We start from the raw sequence: 23,592 nt of genomic DNA on the forward strand, positions 1-23,592 counted from the left end.
TAATTACCCAGAAGGAAAACAAACGTTGATAAAAAAAAAACAACACAATTTTAAGAAAGCAAACCAAACGTTGAAAAACGAGGTTTTTAAAGAAACTCGTTTGAAGCAAACAATATTCAGCTCATTCACAATCTTGTGCTATTTATCACGGTTAAGGGTCATTAAGCAAAAAAAGCAAAAGGAATTCAAAATGATATTTTATCAATAACGCCACAAGTCAGGCGTGGCAAACAAGGCCCAACATGCGCGCGTCTGCGCCATGCAGCTAGGCCTCAACACAAAAGGTCTAATTAAACAACCAAAACACTAAAATAAAACAAACAAATGAACCAATTCGGTTCAGATAACCAAAACAAAACCAAAAAAACTAATAGCACCGGAATTGTATGACTATAATGATGAATAGTCGAAGCAACTCGAGGAGCAGCGAAAATACGTGGGAAGACGAAGACGAAGTAGTAGTAGTAGTCATAGGAACTCGTTTAACATTTTATTGGGGCATTCAAAATTTATATGCATGAGATACTCATACTAGTCAAAGAGACAAATCATATTTGTAATATGCTATTAAACTAGTTGTATGAAAGAGTATTACGACTACTGCTACTAGGAAAATAAACTAAGGGTGAATGTTTAGTTGAGTGGTGTTAAAAATGATTCCCCAACAAGATGCTCACAATAGTTGAAGACATACCAATGTACTTTATTTTTTCATTATCAAAGTATAAATCATTAACCCACGACTTCCAAGTGAAAAACAAATTCTACAAATTTTATAAAATTAATTAAAAATACAAAACTAGAATATCTTGGTTGGATAAGTGTCCACCCCTTAAAATAGCAATTGTAAATTAGCTCAGGTGTAACCAATCACCTTCAAAATCACACACCAAGTTAATTGGCCTCCACCTGTGTTAAATCGTAGTGATTCTACTATTTTTCATTATTGTTTTCATATGAAATATTTCTATTATTTCAGAATAAAATCAGCTGTTCCTGGAGGTTTCCTCTGCTGGGAAGTTCATTTCACAGCAAAGACTCAACCATGAGTACCAAAGAACTTTCAGAAGACCTCTGGGATAAAGTTGTGGAAAGGCACAGATCAGGGGATGGGTATAAAAAAATATTTCAAAGGCCTTGAATATCCCTTGGAGCACAGCCATGACAATCATTAAGAAATGGAAGGAGTATGGTATCATCAAGACCCTACCAAGATCAGGCCGTCCCTCCAAATGGATGACCAAGCAAGGAGACTGATCAGAGAGGCTCTACTGAGTGCCGTTCTAATTTTTACTTTTGTGGTCCTATCCCCCATTAAATTTGTTTGAAGTTTGAAGTGTGCAATACAAGAAGATGATAATTAATTCAACTTTCTGTGAAAGTCAATTTAATATCACAGTTACCTTTAAGTTTACAAAATAAACTCAGGAAATTGAAAAGGTTTAATTTTTGCTATGCATATTATATTACAGCGTCATGCACTCGTAATACCCACGTACCACAAATAGAATATACAGAAAACAGTTTGTGGATTTTTGTATAGTGAATAATGTTAAATTATTGAAGTAATCAACACCAGTTACATTAATGCGAATTACAAGAAACCCCAATAAAAGTTGTGAATTGGTGAATGTGTGAAATCAGTTTTCATCAACTTGTTCCCTTGCTTGAAAGTCCAAGAGTGGGTTCAGAATTGTGCCAAGAAAGCAACTTTCAACAGAACAATATGTGAAGATCCAAACTCGATAAGAAGAAGGGCACACAATGAAGAGAATAGCAGAAAAGCTGAAGATCTCCTACAGTGGTGTGAGGTACACTTTGCAATGCTTGAAATAAACTGGCTTGGTACAAGAGAAGAAAAAGCCAAGAAGACCCAGAAGAACCTCCCAAAGGCAAGACAACCACTTGAAGTTGCTCAACTTACATGATATTTTAAAAAATCAAGTCAGCAGCTAACAAATGAAATAAGAGCAGGCCAGAACATTAACATCTTGTCCAGCATTGTGAGCAGAAGGGTTATTGCAGCAGGTCTCCATGGCAGAGTTGCAGAAAATAAACCACAAAATAATGTGAAAAGAATGAAATTCATAAGGCAACACCAAGCTTGGGTGACTGAACAATGGAATTGAGTGTTCTGGTCTCATGAATCTACGTTTGAAATTTTAGATCTAAGACACACCAGTTTGTATGCCTTAGACCTGGAAAACGTTAAGACATGCAATAGTTGCAGCCTACTCTTAAACACGGGAGAGGCCTTGTGACTGTCTCAGGTTGTATCTCAGCTTTTGGTGTTGGAAAATTTGTTAAAATCAACGGGATGCCAACAAAAGAGAAGTGCAAGCAGATACTGTAGCACCTTGCAGTTCCCTGTGGAAATAGTTTAATCAGAAGAGGATTCATTTTCCAAGATAATGATCCAAAACACACTTCCAAAAGAGTAAAATAGTATTTGGAGAACAAGGTTACAGCTGGTGTGCCCCGAGTGTGAGAATGGTCACCCCAGAGTCCAGAAATGAATCCCAACGAGGCCATATAGGATTACCTGGAAACAGAGAAAACAAGAGGAACCAAACTAACCTTAGAGAACTGTGGAATGTACTACAGGATATCTGGCACCAATATTCCTGTAAGAGTGCTTCAGTCGTTTACAAGAAGCATGGGTAAAAGAGTGATGGCACTCAAGAAGGCAAATGGTGGACAGTATTGAATGATTCTTTTCAATGAAACTGTTCTAATTATTTACTGAAGCAGTTTGTTTCACACTCATTATTAAAGGCTGTTAATTTGCAATAATAAATATAATTTTTGATAATAAATACATATGATTCTAATCACTGATCATTTGAACAATCTTCCCCAAAGTATGAATATCATGAGACTAACCTAAACTTTTATAAAGCATGATATATGTACATTGCCTACAGAAAGTCTACACCCCCTTTCAAAATTTTCAACTTTTATTGCCTGAGAGCCTGGAATTAAATTGCATTAAATCAGACCTTTTCCGCCTTTACACATCATAACCAACAACTTACAAGTGAAAAACAAATTCTACAAATTTTCAGAAAATTAATTAAAAATACAAAACTAGACAAGAAGGGCACTCAGTAGAACGCATACCTCCACCACGCAATGTCTGATCCACGAGAACATATCAGGCCCAATACATTTTTGAAATATCATGCTATATATCGTTTTTGGCCCTTTCCCTCAAGGGAAAGGTTCATCCCATACAACTTTCAAGTTAATAGGATGTAAATTGATTTTAGAAATTTGACCTCAAGATGACCTTTCACCTCAATCAATCGGCTTCTCAGTTGAGACTGCCTCTACAACTTGGTAAAGTTTCATGATGATCGGTTTGGAAATGCAACCTGGAGGTGATAAACACACAGACAAACAGAATTACAAAATCGACTGACCAATATACTTGAAAAATCTTCGATTTTGCAAGTAACAGACAGGGGTGCAAACATAACCTCCTTCTACCTTCGGTGGTGGAGGTAAATATCTTGGTTAGACAAGTGTCCACCCCCCTTATAACAGCAATTGTAAATTAGCTCAGGTGTAACCACTCACCTTCAAAATCACACACCAAGTTAAATGGCCTCCACCTGTGTTAAATTGTAGGGATTCTGATTATTTCAGAATAAAATCAGCTGTTCCTGTATGTTTCCTCTCCTGGGTAGAGCATTTCACAGCATAGACTCAACCATGAGAACCAAGGCGCTTTCAAAAGGATAAAGTTGTGGAAAGGCACAGATCAGGGGATGGGTCCAAATATATTTTAAAGGCCTTGAATATCCCTTGGAGTACAGTCAAAACAATCATTTATAAGTGGAAGGAGTATGGTTACAACCAAGGCCCTGCCTAAATCAGGCCATCCCTCCAAACTGGATGACTAAACAAGGAGACTGATCAAAGAGGCCACCAAGAGGCCAATGGCAACTTTGAAAGAGCTACATGCCTTCATGGCAAAGACTGGTCACTGTGTGTATGTGGCAACAATATCCCAAGCACTCCGCAAGACTGGCATGTACGGTAGGGTGGCAAGAAGGAAGCCATTACTCAAAAAAGCCTACCTTGAGTCCCGTTTGTGGTATGCAAAAAAAACGATATATATATATATATATATATATATATATATATATATATATATATATATATATATATATATATATATATATATATATATATATATATATATATATATATATGTGCAGTGGCGAGAGAAAGTGTACACCCCCTTTCAAAATTTTCACATTTTGTTGCCTCCTAGCCTGGAATTAAATTGCATTAAATCAGAATTTTTCCACCTTTATTTACACATCGTAACCCACAACTTCCAAGAGAAAAACAAATTCTACAAATATCAAAAAATTAATTAAAAATACAAAACTAGAATTTAATGGGTCGATAAGTGTCCACCCCCTGAGTTAATACCTGGTGGAAGCACCGCTGACAGCAATTACAGCTGTGAGTGTGTTGGGATAGGTCTCTACCAACTTTGCACACCTTGATTGGGCAATATTTGCCCCCAGGGTGTGTGTGTGTGTGTGTGTGTGTGTGTGTGTGTGTGTGTGTGTGTGTGTGTGTGTGTGTGTGTGTGTGTGTGTTAAACCAGAAATGGACTCTTCCGACATAATAATAGCTACAATACAAAAACGTATTATTATTATATATCCACACACATACAAAGAATAATAATAATTATAACAATTACAATAATAATAATAATAAAAATATATGCACATCCCTCTAACTCAATTATTTATGCTGAGATAATGGGAAATAAAAGTAGGTTGGCATGCCTTGAATAATTGTGAGCATCTCGTTGGCGAAACATTTAGAACACCACTCGACTAAACATTCACCCTTAGTTTATTTTTCGACTTGAATGTTGCGTCAAGCACTGAAAGCTGAATAAACACATTATAAACATGTAATAAACTTTGCAAAATTATCCAATCAATACTTTTCACTCATATTATCCTTCTTGTTAGTGCAGTAAGCAGCACGTCAGTCTCATAATCTGAAGGCTGTGAGTCAATCAAGACATGGATTTGACCAGACTCGGTGGTGTAATGGTTAGAACATCCACTCTGAGTCTGGGAGTTTGGGGTTTCAACCCAGGCTGAGGAGTCATATCAAAGACTTTAAAAAGCTTGATGCTCAGCATTTTTTTTTTAAAGATACATTAACCAACAGCCAACGGTAAGCAATGACTGATTGTACAGGCTTAATAGGGCTTATCACCTCCACACCTACATTGAACTATCTTGGAGCTTATTATCATTGTTATTATTGTTTTTATTATTATTATTGTCATCGGTATAACTATTTTTTACTCCATGTTTAGATAGCCAGTTAGAGAGGGAAATTGAATGGAACCAAGATTATGTTGAGACATTTTCACAAGCGTGTTTCAATAAACCAGGGGAGATGTTTATAAAAGTGTTCATAAGGAACAAAGGACTATGTGTGGTGTTATTCAATTGCTGTGTTTTCACTTACCGAGATGGATGAATCTCAACAAAATTATATTCAATCTTCCAAACACGTAATTTTGAAACAATCGATAATTACTGAAGCTGTTTAATTGTTCGTGTCGTTGGAATATATATTTCAGTGAAACAAACGTCAGCATAGAAACGCTCGTCCTGCTTTCAAGCACAAGATTGTGTACATGTTCGTGCAGCATCCTAGAGCATGCCTTCCAGTTGAATCTTTGGACTTGTGTGTCCGCTTCACTGATAAGAGGATGTCCAACCATGTACCGGTATTTCCATTTGTGGTTATATTCACATCCTACAAAGTGATGTCATATATTCCGTCCAATGTAACTACAATGCTCTGTATCACCAGGTAAAATGAGCAATGCACTTCATGGTGGATTGTTCGTAAGGATAATATTGCGGCAAAAGTGTTTCCCATTTTATTTTATTTAATGGATGTAGTTATTAATTTTATTTTGAGGAAAAGCAGTCCATATTATATGAGACAATTGTGTTGATAACTTAAAATGAACTTGTTTAATGCTTTGAAGTGTAACTGTTTTCCGTTCATTAACCCTTAACAGCCATACCATTTTTATTTTTCTTCACTCCAACCCCATATACAGTATTTCTGCACCACTCATTTCCCATACCTATATATTGGACCTCTTTGTCTTGATAGCCACACATTTGTATGAGGTGTGAAAATGGTGTTGATCACCATATATAGCATTGGTTTTAGCAGGATCTCTGAATGAACTCTTAATTGACTCATTGACATTTCTCTAAGGAACTCCAACAAATGATTAATTGACTTGTTAATTGATGTTCAGTAACTCGTTTTGGAAATTATGATCCAAATTAATAACTGCAAGAATAATTCTGATGAAATAAGTATGTTAAAAGTGTATTAATAAATTGTTAAATGAATATATCTAGTAATTAGCAGATATGTAAATAAATGGTTTTGCATGTTTGGTGTTCCCATCTGAGCATAGCCCATGATACTGCAGCGAACCCAGGTTAAAATGCCGTATACTCTGTTGATTTGTCTATTGTTTACTCCTGTCCTTGTAATCCAGGCAAAAGTACGCCAATGTCTCCGAGTGTCCTTGTCCTATACTTGTGACCAAGTACAATATGTGCCACAAGTGATGGATCATTGTTAAACAAAATAATGCATATTGGGGAGCACGAAGCGTCATGCCTCTCACGTATTGTTAGAGATCACACGATGTCATTGGGTTGACCATCTGACCTGAGGACGGCGTTCACAATAGTGCAGAATCTGAGTCTAGCAAGCCGTCATTTCCTCAGGCCGTGCACGAGAAGAGAGGAGACGGGAATGGGGGTCGCGAGAGAGGAGGGGGCGGGGGGTACTGGCGTCCCTGGGAAAATGCGTGGGAGAGGAAACGGGCTCGCGGCAAGTGGGCATTGTGTGGGGCCGCAGCGGAGGGAACCGCTTTATTTACCCATCAGGTGTTTCTCGTGCGCACGAGGGGACCATGAGCCTTTTGATGGCGAGTCCAGTCCCGGCTGGCCGTTCGAGGCACGTATTTTTAGATCTGTAACCTGGATTTAGAGACACTGTTGAGATTAGTACACACATATACATATATATATATATATATATATATATATATATATATATATATATATATATATATATATATATGCATTGGTTTAAATCAAGTTTTGAATTTGGGACAGTGCACCGGCACACAATGGCTTGCTCACTTTACATTGTACATTCTTAATAATTACAGAATACAGCCAAAATATTTAATGCTTCGTTAATTCCACAATGCGAAGTCCATTGAGAGCTCGCCAGTTGAATTTGAGCAAACGACGCACCGCTCTGACTTGATGGCCTCCTTGGCTCAAGAAATAAAGTTGTACTACTTGTCATAGCCATAAACTTGTTCCAATTACCAAAACCATAAACTTGTTCCAATTACCAAAACCATAAACTTGTTCCAATTACCAAAACCATAAACTTGTTCCAATTACCAAAACCATAAGTTTGTTCCAATTACCAAAAAGATAAGCTTGTTCTTTTTACCAAATCATAAGCTCGTTCTAATTACCAAAACTACAAGCTTGTTATAATTACCAAAACCATAAGCTTGTTATAATTACCAAAACCATAAACTTGTTCCAATGACCAAAATCATAAGTTTGTTCTAATTACCAAAAAGATAAGCTTGTTCTTTTTACCAAAACCATAAGCTTGTTCTAATTACCAAAACTACAAGCTTGTTATAATTACCAAAACCATAAGCGTGTTATAATTACCAAAACCACAACCTTGTTATAATTACCAAAACCATAAGCATGTTCTAATTACCAAAACCATAAGCTTGTTCCAATTACCAAAAACATAAGCTTGTTATAATTACCAAAACTACAAGCTTGTTATAATTGCCAAAACCATAAGCTTGTTATAATTACCAAAACCATAAACTTGTTCCAATTACCAAAACCATAAACTTGTTCTAATGACCAAAATCATGTTTGTTCCAATGACCAAAACTACAAGCTTGTTATAATTACCAAAACCACAACCTTGTTATAATTACCAAAACCATAAGCTTGTTATAATTACCAAAAACACAACCTTGTTATAATTACCAAAACCATAAGCTTGTTATAATTACCAAAAACATAAGCTTGTTCCAATTACCAAAAACACAAGCTTGTTCTGATTACCAAACCACAAGCTTGTTATAATTACCAAAACCACAAGCTTGTTCTTATTACCAAAACCATAACCTTGTTATAATTACCAAAACCATAAGTTTGTTTCAATTACCAAAAACATAAGCTTGTTCTATTCACCAAAAGCATAAGCTTGTTCTAATTACCAAAACCACAAGCTTGTTCTAATTACCATAACCATAAGCTTGTAAAAATTACCAAAACTATAACCTTGTTATAATTACCAAAACCACAAGTTTGTTCCAATTACCAAAAACATAAGCTTGTTCTTTTCACCAAAACCATAAGCTTGTTCTTTTCACCAAAACCACAAGCTTGTTATAATTACCAAAACTATAACCTTGTTATAATTACCAAAACCATAAGTTTGTTCCAATTACCAAAAACATTATCTTGTTCTTTTTACCAAAACCATAAGCTTGTTCTACTTACCAAAACCACAAGCTTGTTATAATTACCAAAACCATAACCTTGTTATAATTACCAAAACCATAAGTTTGTTCCAATTACCAAAAACATAAGCTTGTTCTTTCACCAAAACCTTTTTATAATTACCAAAACCACAAGCTTGTTATAATTACCAAAGCCATAAGCTTGTTATAATTACCAAAAACAAGCTTGTTCTTTTTACCAAAATCATAAGCTTGTTCTCATTACCAAAACCACAAGCTTGTTATAATTACCAAAACCACAAGCTTGTTATAATTACCAAAACCACAAGCTTGTTATAATTACCAAAACCACAAGCTTGTTATAATTATCAAAACCATAAACTTAAGTGATTTTTTTTCAACTCATAAACTTGTGTTGATTAACAAAGCCGTAAACTTGTGTGCTCGACTGCTAGTTTCCCAAAGTACAGTGAATATCCATTTGTGGACACGTCATCGGCTTGAGGATGTGTGATGACATCTTAACACAAAAAAGACAAGCAGTGAATATGAGGCATATTTCCGACTGTGCCATTTTACGGTAATAATAATGGCCACATCACAGTACGAGTCATTGGTGGAAGGAAATGGAGCATTCCTGATTTTACACCTAACTCTAATTTCCATAAACTGGGCTTAATTCGTTTTATACTGCCTACCTGGCAGATGGCTTGCTTTATAATTAATCACCCAGACAATTATATTATTAACTGGATTTAAACAAAGATTTGTTAAACTCAGAATAAATCGCAACGCTGCATTAATAGCTTGTAAACTGACAAGAAGGATGACACAGAAAATGCACTGCAGTGTTTTCCATCAATGCCATGACAATTGCATTAAGCAAGATTATAATGCAAATCCAATTGTTTGTGGTGGAATTAACATTGGCTAATCACAGATGGTGTTACAGCCTAGATTACATGCCTAAATTGATGATTAAAATACACGGATGCTTTGAACAGATAAGACTGCGGAGCTGAGTAAGAAGAGTCACAATAAATGCTTTGCTAAAATAATGGCAACGCAATCACAGTAATACATGGCTAATTCACAGCAATATTAAATTATATTGATTGAAGCCCATGAAATTTTAAAACTCAGACATACCACTCTCCGATCTAAGACCTTTCCGATGAGCTATGAATCATCCTTGTATGGGGTGGGGTATTGCGTGATTTGCTGGCATAGATTTGAATGTTTCATATATATGTATTGTAATGACGCAATTTTATCCAAAGGGACTTGACCCGGTGAACTTCGCCGGATGAGCCTTGAGCGAGAGGCAAAATTGGCTTGCACAGAAATTGATGTTTACCTTAATTTGTGTGCCAGGACTGGTGGACTTATTCTCCCCAAAAACAATTTACCACATTGAGGGAACGTTCCAAACTCAAATATACAACAGCAAATAAATGAAAACTTAATGAGAGTTCATAGAACATGAACAATGTTTAAGTCTACACTTCAATTTTAATAAAATAATAATGGTATTAAAGATCACTGAAAAAAAAAATTCCGGAAGTTTAGCACTATTGAAGAAATCTTATACACCAACCTTATGCAATACCATACGATATATAACATGTCCAAGTACTGGTAAACGGAAGGGTTTTGAAAGTTCAAAGGAGGCAATATGTGTTCTCGTGTTCAATTCAATTTAAATAAAATGAAGATTGTAAAAGTCATCTAAATAAATAGATTCCGGGTTTTCCGGCCAATGATGCAGTGATGATTACATCACTCTTCATCGAACACGTTACATTAGTTCTTCGTGCCTGTTTGTGTCCTTTATAACGTCCTTAAAACAGTAAGTTTCCTGTTTGGAATGGTTTTCAATTTTGTTTGACTGCCAGGCAGGCAGACAAAGTAAAAAATAATATCTCACTCCTCTCTGCGCATGTGTGATCAGTCAGGGACAGAGTACTTTAAAACGGCAGGTTTGTTTTCCGATTCGCATTCAAGATATAACATTTGTAAGGGTCAGGGGTTCACACAATTTTTTTTTCGGTTCTCTAATGAGTACCAGCAGAAATGGCTTGGTACTCACAAAAAAGTCAGCTTTGAGTGTGCTCCTCTGCTTTCACAAGCACCTCTCAGATTAGTATGCATCTTCCTCCTCTGTGAGTGCTCTTTCAGACGTCCACTCCAGACGAGACACACACGAGCTGCTCTTTTTTTGTTCCGGACGTTCCTGAACCTCCTCTTATTCCTGCTTGCTCGCTTGCTCCACTTCCATTTTTTTTTCGTAAGTTGTAAACCTACAATGTTGTTGTTCGTCTTTCGGATGCTCCCGTTAGGGGTCGCCACAGCGGATCATCCGTTATGATCCGCATACTGATTTGGCTTCGGTTTTACGCCGGATGCCCTTCCTGACGCAACCCTGGTCACCTCCTACGACAGGGATAAGGATTGGGTTTCGCCATGATTCTGGGCTGCCCTACACCCTCTCATAGCACGGCCCAGCGCAGAGCGACGTCATCAAGCGATCCTCCAACCCAAGCCTCCGAGTAGCCGGATTACAGGCGCACACCACTACGCCCGGTTAGGTTATAAACCTACAATATAACTTGTAAATTATAATGTTATTATTTATAAACTTAATTTTGTGCACTTAAATTTTGAAATCACATTATATCAGAATTATCATGGAAGAATCTTACCGACACTAGCTGAGAAAACAATCATCGCTTCAGACATTAAATCCTTCCTCTTCTCCAATGGCTTGATTTCCGATTATCAATTTGGTTTCAGACCAGGTCATTCTACCCTGGATATGCTGCTTCTGCTCTCCCAACAATGGATGGAGGTCCTCAATGCCAGACATGAAATCAGAGCCACATCGCTAGCCATATCACATGCTTTTGACATGGTCTGACACCCTGCCCTGCTCGCCAAACTCTCTTCCTATGGTATCCAAGGCCATCTTCACTCATGGCTCACAGACTTCCTCTCCTGTTGCAGCAAACGTGTAGCCCTAAATGGAGTTCTCTCATCCCCTCTTCCTGTCCAGGCTGGAGTTCCTCAAGGCAGTGTTCTGGGCCCTGTTCCTTTTCTGGTTTTCATCAACGATCTCTCCGACTCTCTGGAAAAACCTCTTTATCTCTTTGCTGATTATTCTACCCTCTGCCATATCATCTGTCATCCCTCAGACTAGCAAGCAGCAGCTTCTTCGCTCACTGCAGATTTGGGTAAAATCACAAACTCGTCCAACACGTGGAACATGTCTTTCATTCAGGAGATATCTCACGCTCTCACGATGTCTCTCTGAAAGGACCGTTTAGAAAAGCCCCCCCATCTACTTTCTCAACAATCTGCTGGAAGAAATCCTTTCATTCAAACTTCTGGGTCTCACTATCTACCATAATCTTTCCTAGGAAAGCCACATTTACAACCAGGCCTCCAAAGACAGTCGCCGACTGGGAATCCTCCGTCGTGCAAAGTCCTTCCTCGGCCAACCTGCGCTCCTGACCACATACAAAGCTTTCGTCCACAGCCAGATAGAGTACTGCTCCACCCACAGATTGGTGCTCCTGACTCTCACCTCTCTCGTCTTCATGCTTTAGAAACCCAGGCATTTCAGATGATTGGTATCTCCCGCGATGAGGCTGAGTGTTTGGGCCTCTCACTCTCTCACCACAGGCAGGTCGGTGGTCTTTCTGCCTTTTACCGTCTCCTCTCCGGTCTCATCCCCCCCTCCCGCTCTGTCTGCGATATGTCCCCACCATATTTCCGCAGGGTGCTCAAGGTCCGCCAACAACCCCCTTCTGGTAAAACTTCCAGAATCACGAATCACTGCTCACCTTCACTCTTTCATTCCTCTTTTTCCCCACCTTTGGAATTAACTCCCACACTCTGTTCAATCCCATTCTTCCCTCTAGGTCTTCAAAACGGCTGTTCACCACCACCTCTTATCTTCCCCCATCAAAATCCTCGATCTTTTCTACCCCCGTTAATCCACCCCGAACCCACCTCCTTCAAATTCCCTGCTTTCCTTCCTGAAGGTAGCAGGGTTCAGGATTTGAGTTCTGAGCTTCTGGAAAGTGAACGACCCTCAGAATAATTACAATGCGACCATGGGATTGTCTAGAAAACCGAGCTGTCTCACTTATACTTATTACCTACTGGGAGGGGGCCAACCTGTTAGTGCGTACATACGACACATGGTTGATTCTTAACGCCTTCACAGCACCTTGGTAGCAAAACAGGAAATAAAATTTGACATATTGCAGACTTCCTCGTGTTCACAGAGTAACTGAGATTTTTGATGTCCACAAACATCGAATAACAGATGAGTGAGCTGTTTTTACGACATTTTGAAGTGAGCTGGATGGCGTTCTCCGTGATCCAAGCTTTGCTTTCCAAAGCCACAGAATATTTTACAGTCGAGAATTTTCCTTCAAAAATCGATCCAGGGTTACGTGGATCATTCTGATAGTTTTACGAATGTGATGTTGTCATGATCATCAAAGACAGCTAAAAAAAGATTACATCGATGTAAATCAATAAAAATACATTTGTATATTTCTTCACTAATCAAGCTCGCCCATTCCCGAAGGAATAGAAAAGTATGTTGTCATTGGTCCGTGTATTAGTGTATTCGTTTGAGTCCACAAGCAGATATATAATATATGTATGAGCAAATACCACCCGTCGCTTTGCTGACATGAATACTAAAGGGGGAAGGAGGAACAAAAAGAGGAGGGAGACAAAGAGAGAGGGGAGAGAGAGGGAGAGAGGGAGAGTGGAGAGGAGGAGGGGGAAAGAGGGAGGAGGGAGGTGGATTGAGGAGGGGTGGGGGAAGGGAAGGTAGCGACAGGTGAGAGGAAGGGAAAGTAGCGACAGGTGAGAGGAAGGAAGGCAGATGTGTGGTGGAGCATTCATAACGATTCATACAGTCTCATCAAAATAATTCTGCATAGAATAACAGTGAAGATGGAAACAAAATAATATCAGAAATCCATTTTCTATCGGTCATACTATAAATACCGCCCAGACACAAACACCGCCGAGACACGTCCGGAGACAAACTCCATCCAGACACGTCCGGAGACAAACTCCATCCAGACACCTATGGAGACAAACTCCATCCGGACACGTCTAGATACAATCGCCATTCAGACACGTCCAGAGACAAACTCCGTCTGGAAACGTCCAGAGACAAACTCCAGCCGGACATGTCTGTGGACATAATCATCACCAAGACACATCTGGAGAGAAGTGAGAGAAAGAGAGAAAGAGAGAGAAAGAGAGAAAGAGAGAGAAAGAGAGAAAGAGAGAGAAAGAGAGAAAGAGAGAGAAAGAGAGAAAGAGAGAGAAAGAGAGAAAGAGAGAAAGAGAGAAAGAGAGAAAGAGAGAAAGAGAGAAAGAGAGAAAGAGAGAAAGAGAGAAAGAGAGAAAGAGAGAAAGAGAGAAAGAGAGAAAGAGAGAAAGAGAGAAAGAGAGAAAGAGAGAAAGAGAGAAAGAGAGAAAGAGAGAAAGAGAGAAAGAGAGAAAGAGAGAAAGAGAGAAAGAGAGAAAGAGAGAAAGAGAGAAAGAGAGAAAGAGAGAAAGAGAGAAAGAGAGAAAGAGAGAAAGAGAGAAAGAGAGAAAGAGAGAAAGAGAGAAAGAGAGAAAGAGAGAAAGAGAGAAAGAGAGAAAGAGAGAAAGAGAGAAAGAGAGAAAGAGAGAGAGAGAGAGAGAGAGAGAGAGAGAGAGAGAGAGAGAGAGAGAGAGAGAGAGAGAGAGAGAGAGAGAGAGAGAGAGAGAGGTGGGTGGGGGAGGGGAGTTAGCAGAGAGAAAGTGTTATGCTTTATGAACACGCACGCACGCACACTATTAGTGCTTGGCCGATATCGGTAATTCTTCAGGAATCGACAGATTGGAATCAATGTGATTCCCGACTACAGTACATACCGTATCCAACCTAAAAACCTTGAGTAGCTTTTCATCCTTGTTTTGAGGGAATTTCTAAAAAGAAATCATAACAACAACATTGCACTATAGACGTTTCAGGGAGATGTACAAAAACATTCATCTTTATAAACAGCTGCCAATCGTCATGTGACGGGTGGAAAAAAATTTGGCTCTAATTTAGAAAATACGTTAATATGGCAAACGGCTTGGAAATCGTATGTTATCAAATATATTTTGCTTTGAAACACTCAAAGAGAAAACATATAACCTTTGTAAATCATGTACATCCACCAAGTTGCAAATGCCGACTATACATCATGATCAGGACATGAACTGTACCATAATCGACTGCAGGGCGCTCGGCAATTTAGTCCGAGTGTTGACCAGAAAAGCGTGCATTAGGGTCCGCACATTGTTTTACTGCATTTTTGTGATCATCAGAATAAATATTCCGATTGATGCCACTCTGGCACCCTTGAGCATTTTTGTAGAAACCCATTAATATACAAATTAGCGGTGGCCATTGTCGAAATTACTATTTTTCTTAATACCTCCAAAAGTAAGCGTCCAAACAGCCTGGTTGAGGTGTCCAAACTCATGTTTTTTAGGGTCACTAGTCATGATAAACCCACTTAAAATTTAATAACATATAAATTTATCACATTAATATGCATATTAGCATAACCCAACCCCCTGAATTTGTCCGTGCTGATCGGCGTTTTTGCAGTACAATTATACAACAACAACAAAACTGTTTGAAAATAACTTGCGCAGAGCCGTTTATCCCCAGTACAGTTGTGAAGAAATTGCTGACCTCAGAAGATCAACAGCATGAACTGTTTCTGATCAAGTAAGTTGAGGCTTGTAATGTAATGAAAGAAACATGGAGAACTGAGTTTTAAGTAAGAGTAATATCTTCTGATACAGTAGAATGATCGATATTATTTGCAAGCAAGTTTTTTAATTCTATTATTTAACATGATCTGTCTGAAAGCAACTGTGTATTTTATTGATTTTTAAAAGTACACAGGGTGGAACGTGTTTCCTGAGAATTTTTTAAACTACGAACAAATAAATTAAATGTTTACTGATGTTTATAATTACCTCTATTGTTACAGGTTGAGGCTCCATCACCATGGGAGACTGTTTCTTCAGTCCCTGCGATGCAACTAAAGCTAGAAAACCTCTGGTAACAGTTGGTCCAGACAGAGTGCGAAGTATCATCTGGTCAAGCAAAGCAAGACAATATGGTATACATGAAGAGCTTGAAAAGAGATTACAGGCAGACAAATCTATCGAGCTCAAATGCCATAGAGACTGTGTGTCAACGTACACATCACGGTCACACATGCCTAAGTTAAACTATCGTTGGGCATAGGTTGTGAACGCCGACAACAGGCTAAGCATTCGTTGGTATAAGTTATCTATAAGACAAGACACTTGAAATGAATGAGTAATGTCTGTTTGGAAGATGCTTCAACAAGCAAAAGAAGCCGCCGTTCAAAGATGACATATTTGACTTTAAAGAACATTGCATTTTTTGCAGAGAAAAGTGCATCATGGACTTTGATAAGAAGAATCGTAATCATTGGCGGCGAGTTCTCCTTTGTAGAACTGCAGATCGTGTTGATCGGAGAACTTTCAAACAAACTATTCTGGCTGTTATCGATTCCCGCCAGGATGGAGAAGGAGGCCAGGTCAAGATACGATTAATGGGCACAATCAGTGATTTTCATGCTGCTGATGCGAGATATCACGATGACTGCAGAAAGTCCTCCATGGCACCCTGTTCTGTTGCAGCAGCAGCACACAGTGGCAGAGAAACTCAGGACATTGAGTCAGCTGTCAGTTATATCATTCTATCAAATGAAAAACGACATGTTGCACATCTGGAATTCAGTAGAAGTCAACAATATGTACAAGGATCATGGAGGAAAGCCATACTCTCGATGAACCCTGTTATCCAAATTGTTGGATATACTTGGCTTTGAGCTTCTGGTTCTGTCCGGTGAAGGTGTCGCTAGTTTAATCTTGTTTCGCAGCAGAGCGTCTACTGCGATCAACTTAGTAGCATCAGATGAAGATGATGCCATTGATGTTTCCATAGAACGAATTACCAAGAAGGTTGCACAGGAATCTAAAGCCGCTGTCACACCTTGACGATTTAGCCAGCATATGCCGATTTATGAAAAATTTGTCTAAAACACTGGCACACGTCGAATACGTTATGGGTACGTTTTGTATACGTTAAGAGCATGCTGAAAAACACTGCCATACGTCGTAGTACGCTGGCTTTAAACGTTGTACTTTTGGGTTGTCCTCAAATTTTTGCATGCTTGAAATTTTATGACGTATGCCGGCGTATGACTCACACGTTCCGCTATGCTGGAATGCTATGCTGTCCAAAAACAATAGGCGAGTGACAGGCATTTATTAAAAGTGAAGTTGCAGCTTATGAATAGAAAACCTCACGTAATCGGCGAAGATACGCTGCCACGATATGCATACGTTTGACTATCGTTGGGCATAGGTTGTGGACGCCTAAAACACGCTAATCAATCGTTGGTATAACTTATCTATACGTTATCGAAGCGTTCTGTGTTCATTACTAGTACATTATGCATTTGTCCAAGTCGTTTTGAATACTTTAAAAACTGAAACAAAAAAATAATTAATCGTGGGAATGAGAAAAAAAAATGAGCCGAAAAGAACATCGAACAATGGTGAAAAGTAAGTCTCCTATTCGTGGATGCAACAAGGATCCATAATCACCCACACCCTCCCCATCACGCTCACCTACTACTCTGACATGGACCTACTACTACTACTACTACTACTACTGACATGCTCACCTAATACTACTACAACTGATACTACTGACATTGACATCTACTCAACATGGAGTCTGGAACACTGATGGGTTCCTCTTGTGAAGCCCATTTGTATATACCAATTCCCCTAAACGCTGCCAAATCACCATTATACAGTAGATGTAAGTTAGAAACACGTCAATCAAATTTGTCTACATACGACAATGTGCGTTTGAGATACGTTAAACATAGGTTTAAAGCACGCTACTCAGGTTCAAAGCACGTTACTCATAGGTTAAAAATTAAGTTTCGGGTATGCTAAACATTACCTCGACGTGTTTCGACTTCTGAGTAACTTACAAGTAACATGTGTCAACGATCGCGGAGCGTGCCGAGAACTTATGCCAGCGTATGCGGAACTTGTGAGCCATACGTCGAGTACGTCGTAAAATTTTCAGTATGCTTGAAATTTCACGATGTAGTAGACGTACCACGGAATATGACAGCGTACTTCATTGTTTTTCAGCGTGCTCCTAACGTATTGTTGTGAATTTGCGCCTGCCGGCGTGCGGACAGAAACGTAACTCGGATCGCGGCACGTCGCCCACCGGACGGACAATTCAGTCATGACCCTCTCGGAACAACGCCGGGAGCTAGTCACGGGTGGGGGTTTAACCCCACCACGACCGTGACAATTGCCCACCCGCGCAAGATAGGGTTGCTTGCCAAATTCGATCTACCTATGTACCTGCGCGGATGGTCGACCGAGCGATCGTACCACGCCACAGGCCGACTCCGGACAAGAACTGCTTAAGCGGTCCGTTCCGTGCTACAGTGATAACCAAGCGGTGTTATCGTCGGCCTCGACGGTTTCGATTCATTACTGGGCGTATTAAGCCCACCACGAATCCTTTACGTGAAGCAGGATGGAGGGTCAATAAAGAAAAGACGAAGCGAAACGGGAAAACAATTCACACAAAGCACATTTATTTCCCGGCACACAAAAAGCACATATATACAGCCATACAGTCAAAATGCACATATAGCAACCAAAACAAAAGCAACAACGACGCAGAGTTAATACAGACTACGCGCACACACGGCAACACTTATGCAGTTCTACTTCGCAGACGGCGCCAACACACATTTACACAAAAGCAAAGGAAAGAAGCCACCCTCATAGACAAGGGGGCAGACAGGCCTGTAGGCCAAATGTGCATGTGACCTGGAGGAGCGGCCAGGTCCGCGAGACCGGGGGGGTCCTACCCGCGTCCTCGTGACGCGTTGGCGGGCGAGCCGCAGATGTGGCCACGCGGCTGTGCCCCGACCCCGTGCTCCTTGGCGGGTTTCGTTGGCACGACGTTTGGAGTGGGGTGGGAACGGGGCCCCCTTTTTGCACGATCTCAGCACGGGGAAAAGGGGGAATTGTTGATGCCCTGGAGGAGAATGGCTGGCTGGCTTGGGTCCCGCGACGAGTGATCCCACACCGCGACCTCGTCGCCGACCGCCGTCCTTCTCGCCTCGGACCCGAGCTCCTTTGCCTCTTCCCGCAACTCTTCTCAGCAGACCCCAGAACCCAACTCGATGACACTCTCCTCAGCCGACTGCAGAACCCAACTCGATGACACTCTCCTCAGCCGACTGCAGAACCCAACTCAACTCCTTCATTCGCCTTGCGCTCGCCTTCTTATAGGCTAGCAGGAGCAGCTAATATGCAAATATTCGGATCAGGATGACCTCGGAGGCAGAGCCACGCTTACCCATTGGTCGGAGGAAACGGGGGCATGAACCTCCCCTGATCCTAGAATTTGCATATATCGATTTTACACAGACGCGCCTGGAGGCGGGGCCAAGCCACCCCGCGCTTGCTAATTGGACGGAGGAAAAGTGGGCGTGTAGCGTTCTTGATTCGAATTTTCCCTCGGAAAGGCCGCTATTTGCGCTCGCGGCTCGGTGCGTTCAGCACCAATCGCCAAACGGGCCCGAGACAGCCCGACGCTCAGTGTTCACAGGTGGTGCGGGAATGGCCGTAGAAGGAGAGAGGTGAAGGTTTGATGGTTATGGTGCCGTTTGGGAATGGCGGTGATGAGATGATGTGGGAGCGAGTTGTGAAGGTAAAGGTCGTGGCTGTTGGCGTTGTTGTTGTCCGAGGGTTGGAGCGTGGTTGCAGTTGGTGACGATGGCTGGCGTGGTGGTTGTTGTGTGATGGCGGTTGAGACGTGGTTGGTTCAAAATATAGATAGAACAGAAAAAATGGCTATCTCAAAGCGTCGCAGCCCAGATGAATCACATAAATTCCCTTTATACAACGGATTTGGGCTAACTAAACATGTACTTAGAGATATCTCACTTACGGGCCCTTCATGGTGCAATGCGAATTTCCACAGCCGTAACAGTATACACAACTTACCCATACCGTATTCGACGTGTGCCAGCGTTTTACACACATTTTTCATAGGTCAGCATACGCTGGCTAAATCGTCAAGGTGTGACTGCGATGTTGACACTTCCAATTTTCAGGCGGTTATGATTTAAATCGGCATGCGGCAGCTTTTTAACAGAGAATGCCACGAGTTCGTCGGCGATATGTGCAGCGCGCTATGCCTAAGTTAAACTATTGTTGGGCATAGGTTGTGAACGCCGACAACAGGCTAAGCATTCGTTGGTATAAGTTATCTATAAGACAACGAAAGTTTCTGTGCCCGTTACTAATATGTTATGCATACGACCAACACGTTATGAGTACGACAAACTTAAAAAAAAACCTGAAAACTTCAGCATACACCAACGTTTTACATACATTTTTATACGTTGCCATTGCTGGCTAAAACGTCAAGGTGTGACAGCGCCTTAAGCAGTTGTCATCCGACCCCAGTTCCGATCAGACTGTAATTAATATAGATAATGCTAATGAAGCAGTGAGTTCAACCCTTCAATTTCTACTCTCCAAAATATCAGCGACACTGGACTGCACACTTCCAGGAGCTCTGATAGGAAACATCATAATGAATATGATCACCAATCGACCAACTTCACTCCAAATAGCACTGGGAGTTCTAGTCAGTCGTAAAAGCCTCATCGAGAAGTTGTACAACTATCGTGTGACCTGTTCCTATGATGAGTTTCAGTGTTTCAAGGGATCAGCAGCAAAGGCTGCGACTGTTCACTCTGGGATTAGGGGAACCGCCAATGCTGAATGTGGCATCGTTCAGGTTGTTGCTGACAACTTCATCACAAATATCTCATCCCAGAATGGACTCGTTTCAACATATTCTCTTGCAGTACTACTTACCATAAAAGATCAGGAGATATCTTCCACATCTGAAGATGAAGCTATCATCAGACGATTGACCCGTGATGAAATGAAGACACCTGTGACAGAAGACATTTCGGTTAAAAGGTACAATGGACCTGAGAAACCAGCGATGCCAGTTGAAGAAGCCACACGTGTGGTGTTACCTCTCCACGTATTGGCTCATCAAGCTATACAACTTAGGAGAGTTCAAGATATGGATTTCTCTTTTCTGAAGCAAATCACTTCTGATCAGAACACACCAGAGTTTGGTGGCCTTAATACGAACTAATTAATTTGAACAGAGAGCTAATTAGAGAACAGAGAGAGAAGAGAGAGCTAAAAACTAATTAATACAAACAGCTAATTTGCATTTTAATGAGCTAAATTTCAATGTTGTCAAATTGTATGTGGGTTTCTCATGACCAGTGACCCTAAAAACATGGGTTTGGACACCTCAGCCAGGGTATTTGGATGCTTACTTTTGAAGATATTAAGAAAAATAGTAATTTCGACAATGGCCACCGCTAATTTGTATATTAATGGGTTTCTACAAAAATGCCCAAACGTGCCAGAGTGGCATCAATCAGAAGATTCATTCAGATGGTCTGGTGATCACAAAAATGCAGAAAAACATTGTGCGGACCCTAATGCAAGGTCATATTGAAAAATGGTGTTTGACATCCGGACTAATTGGCTTAAGCACTCAAATTAATTGGTTGATGAGGAATGCCTGGCCAGGTTGTGGCTGCATACCATTTAGGATCCCTTTAACTTCAAAACCGGTCTTCATCGCACCCGCAGCAGTGAAAGAAATTAAATGAATTCGTTCAAATAATGACTTTATCCACAAAAGAGTAGCTGTTTAACGTAGCACAACCCAGGAGACGTCGCAAAGTTTAATCGCCCATGAAATAAACATTGCAGATAATCCGCCATATTGCCTGCTCGTCTTTACACATGTCACGTAGTACATTGGTTTATTATTGGTCCGTGTACATTGGTCCGTGCAAACATTATAAGTTTATTTTAACACATCTGTTTTTCACCAGATTTGCTTTGAGTCCCTGCAGAGCACCTCACAGAACCTCTGAAAATATAGACACAGACCTGGCAGACACTATGGATAAGCAGTCCCTCTGGGGGACAGGGCGTAAGATGAAGCAGTGAATGCATTAAATCATCGAGCTCAATGAAGCTGGTTAATTTTGGCACATTCCTAAATATTTTGTTCACTCAATATAATTCTCCAAACAGTAGAAAAAGATAGGTTTAATGCTATGGATATTTCACATTTTCTTGTGTGTGTGTGTGTATATATATATATATATATATATATATATATATATATATATATATATATATATATATATATATATACACACACACACACACACACACACACACACACACACACACACATACACACACACACACACACACACACACACACACACACACACACACACACGCCGGTAGGCGGACATGGGTAGTCGACTACCCAATAGAACCTGACGCGATGGGCCCGTTCGATGGGGAATGACCTGAGGATTAAGCACAAGAAAATTCATGATTCTAGCTTCAAGGGTTAATGCTGCAGATTGTTTTTTCGTTAAAATACTCCCACATTTTGAGGTTTTTTGGCCGTTGCTAGGCAACGGAGGGGTCCATAGCAACGGTTCTTTCTCACACGTAACAAGGACATACCATGAACCTACCATACCAGTTTCATGTATATCTGACTCATAGTCTCTGAGATATAATGAACTTCGTTTTTTATCGTTTTCAACCAGGGTTCATTCAAAGTCGATCTTCTCCGACAGTTTTCATAGGATCCTGCTGGAAATTTTTGACAATACGGCTGAATGTACTGCCCACAGTCGGTTGTGGCCCGATTTTAGAAAAAAATGTTTTTTTTTATGATTTTTCAAAAATTTCAAAGTCCCGTTGCTCGGCAACCAAAGGGGCGTTAGCAACCAGTACCTACGCGGCACAACGAGGTCATAAACTGGTTCTCCCACCCAAATTTCATCAAAATCGAACAACTGCAAGGGGGTCAAAAACCCCCGACAAACACACACACGGACAGACCGACACCACGACCAACAAATAAGGGTAGATCAATAGATCCCAAAAAAAAAAATTTTTATCGAAAAAAAAAAATTCGAATTTTTTTTTTTCGACTCGATCGACTACACAATGTATATACAGTATATGTATGGAGAAGGAGGGAATATAGCCTTGCTTGCTTCAAGTAAATAGGTATACAGTATCGGCTTTGTTCATGACTCATTTCTTTAAATGATCAGATTTCACTCCAATTTCGACACTTATTTAGTCCGGACGATATCCGATCCTCAAAGCCGAAATAATATTTCGATGATATACATTAATTAGTCCGTGAGAGTAGATCGCGGAAAATTGCATCAAATTATGCATGAAATCGCTCCAACTACCTAACTTGAAAACTATAGCACTTACAAAAAAGTGAGGTACCCAGCAATTCGTAGCTATGATGAACAGGCATTCGATAATATGAATGAGGAAAGTGAAAAAAAAACCTTTATCGTTAAGAAATCGTGGCCTGTTCCAAGTCCAGGCATGGTTGAGCAGGCCAAAAAACATGGCGGCTTCAGACTGAGGTAACCCAGGATATGCCTTAAGACCCCAGAGAATGAGGTGGCCGTGGTTGACGCCTGATGAAGGATATAATTAAATAATACCGTTAATTGTCTTCAAAAGGGGTGCCTTTAATATGGAATAGGCAAAGCCAAGAAGCGAACCTAGAATTCTTCTTACATTCGCTTCTTAAATATATAAATTTAAACCGTCTTTTTGCTATGAAAAAATTAATATTACCTTAACATTACCTTCACAACAACAACTACACTGCCTAGAACAGGATCTCATCTGCAAAAATAAATATTACCTTAACATTACCTTGACAACAA

General features: G+C 40.2%; 1 long non-coding RNA gene across 1 annotated transcript; it reads right to left on the minus strand.

The window, feature by feature from the left end:
* Positions 1-383: 383 nt before the first annotated feature.
* On the minus strand, positions 384-23,412 carry LOC147032508 (uncharacterized). Its single transcript, XR_015055189.1, has 6 exons — positions 23,203-23,412; positions 20,642-20,721; positions 15,644-15,763; positions 14,540-14,593; positions 3,297-3,374; positions 384-2,542 (listed from the first exon to the last, which is right to left on the minus strand). It is a non-coding gene; the product is annotated as an uncharacterized LOC147032508 (long non-coding RNA).
* Positions 23,413-23,592: the final 180 nt, after the last annotated feature.

The sequence above is a fragment of the Eptatretus burgeri genome, chromosome 2 (assembly GCF_056783735.1).
Source record: "Eptatretus burgeri isolate ZD-2024b chromosome 2, Ebu_testis_v1, whole genome shotgun sequence".
NCBI classification, from domain to species: Eukaryota; Metazoa; Chordata; class Myxini; order Myxiniformes; family Myxinidae; genus Eptatretus; species Eptatretus burgeri.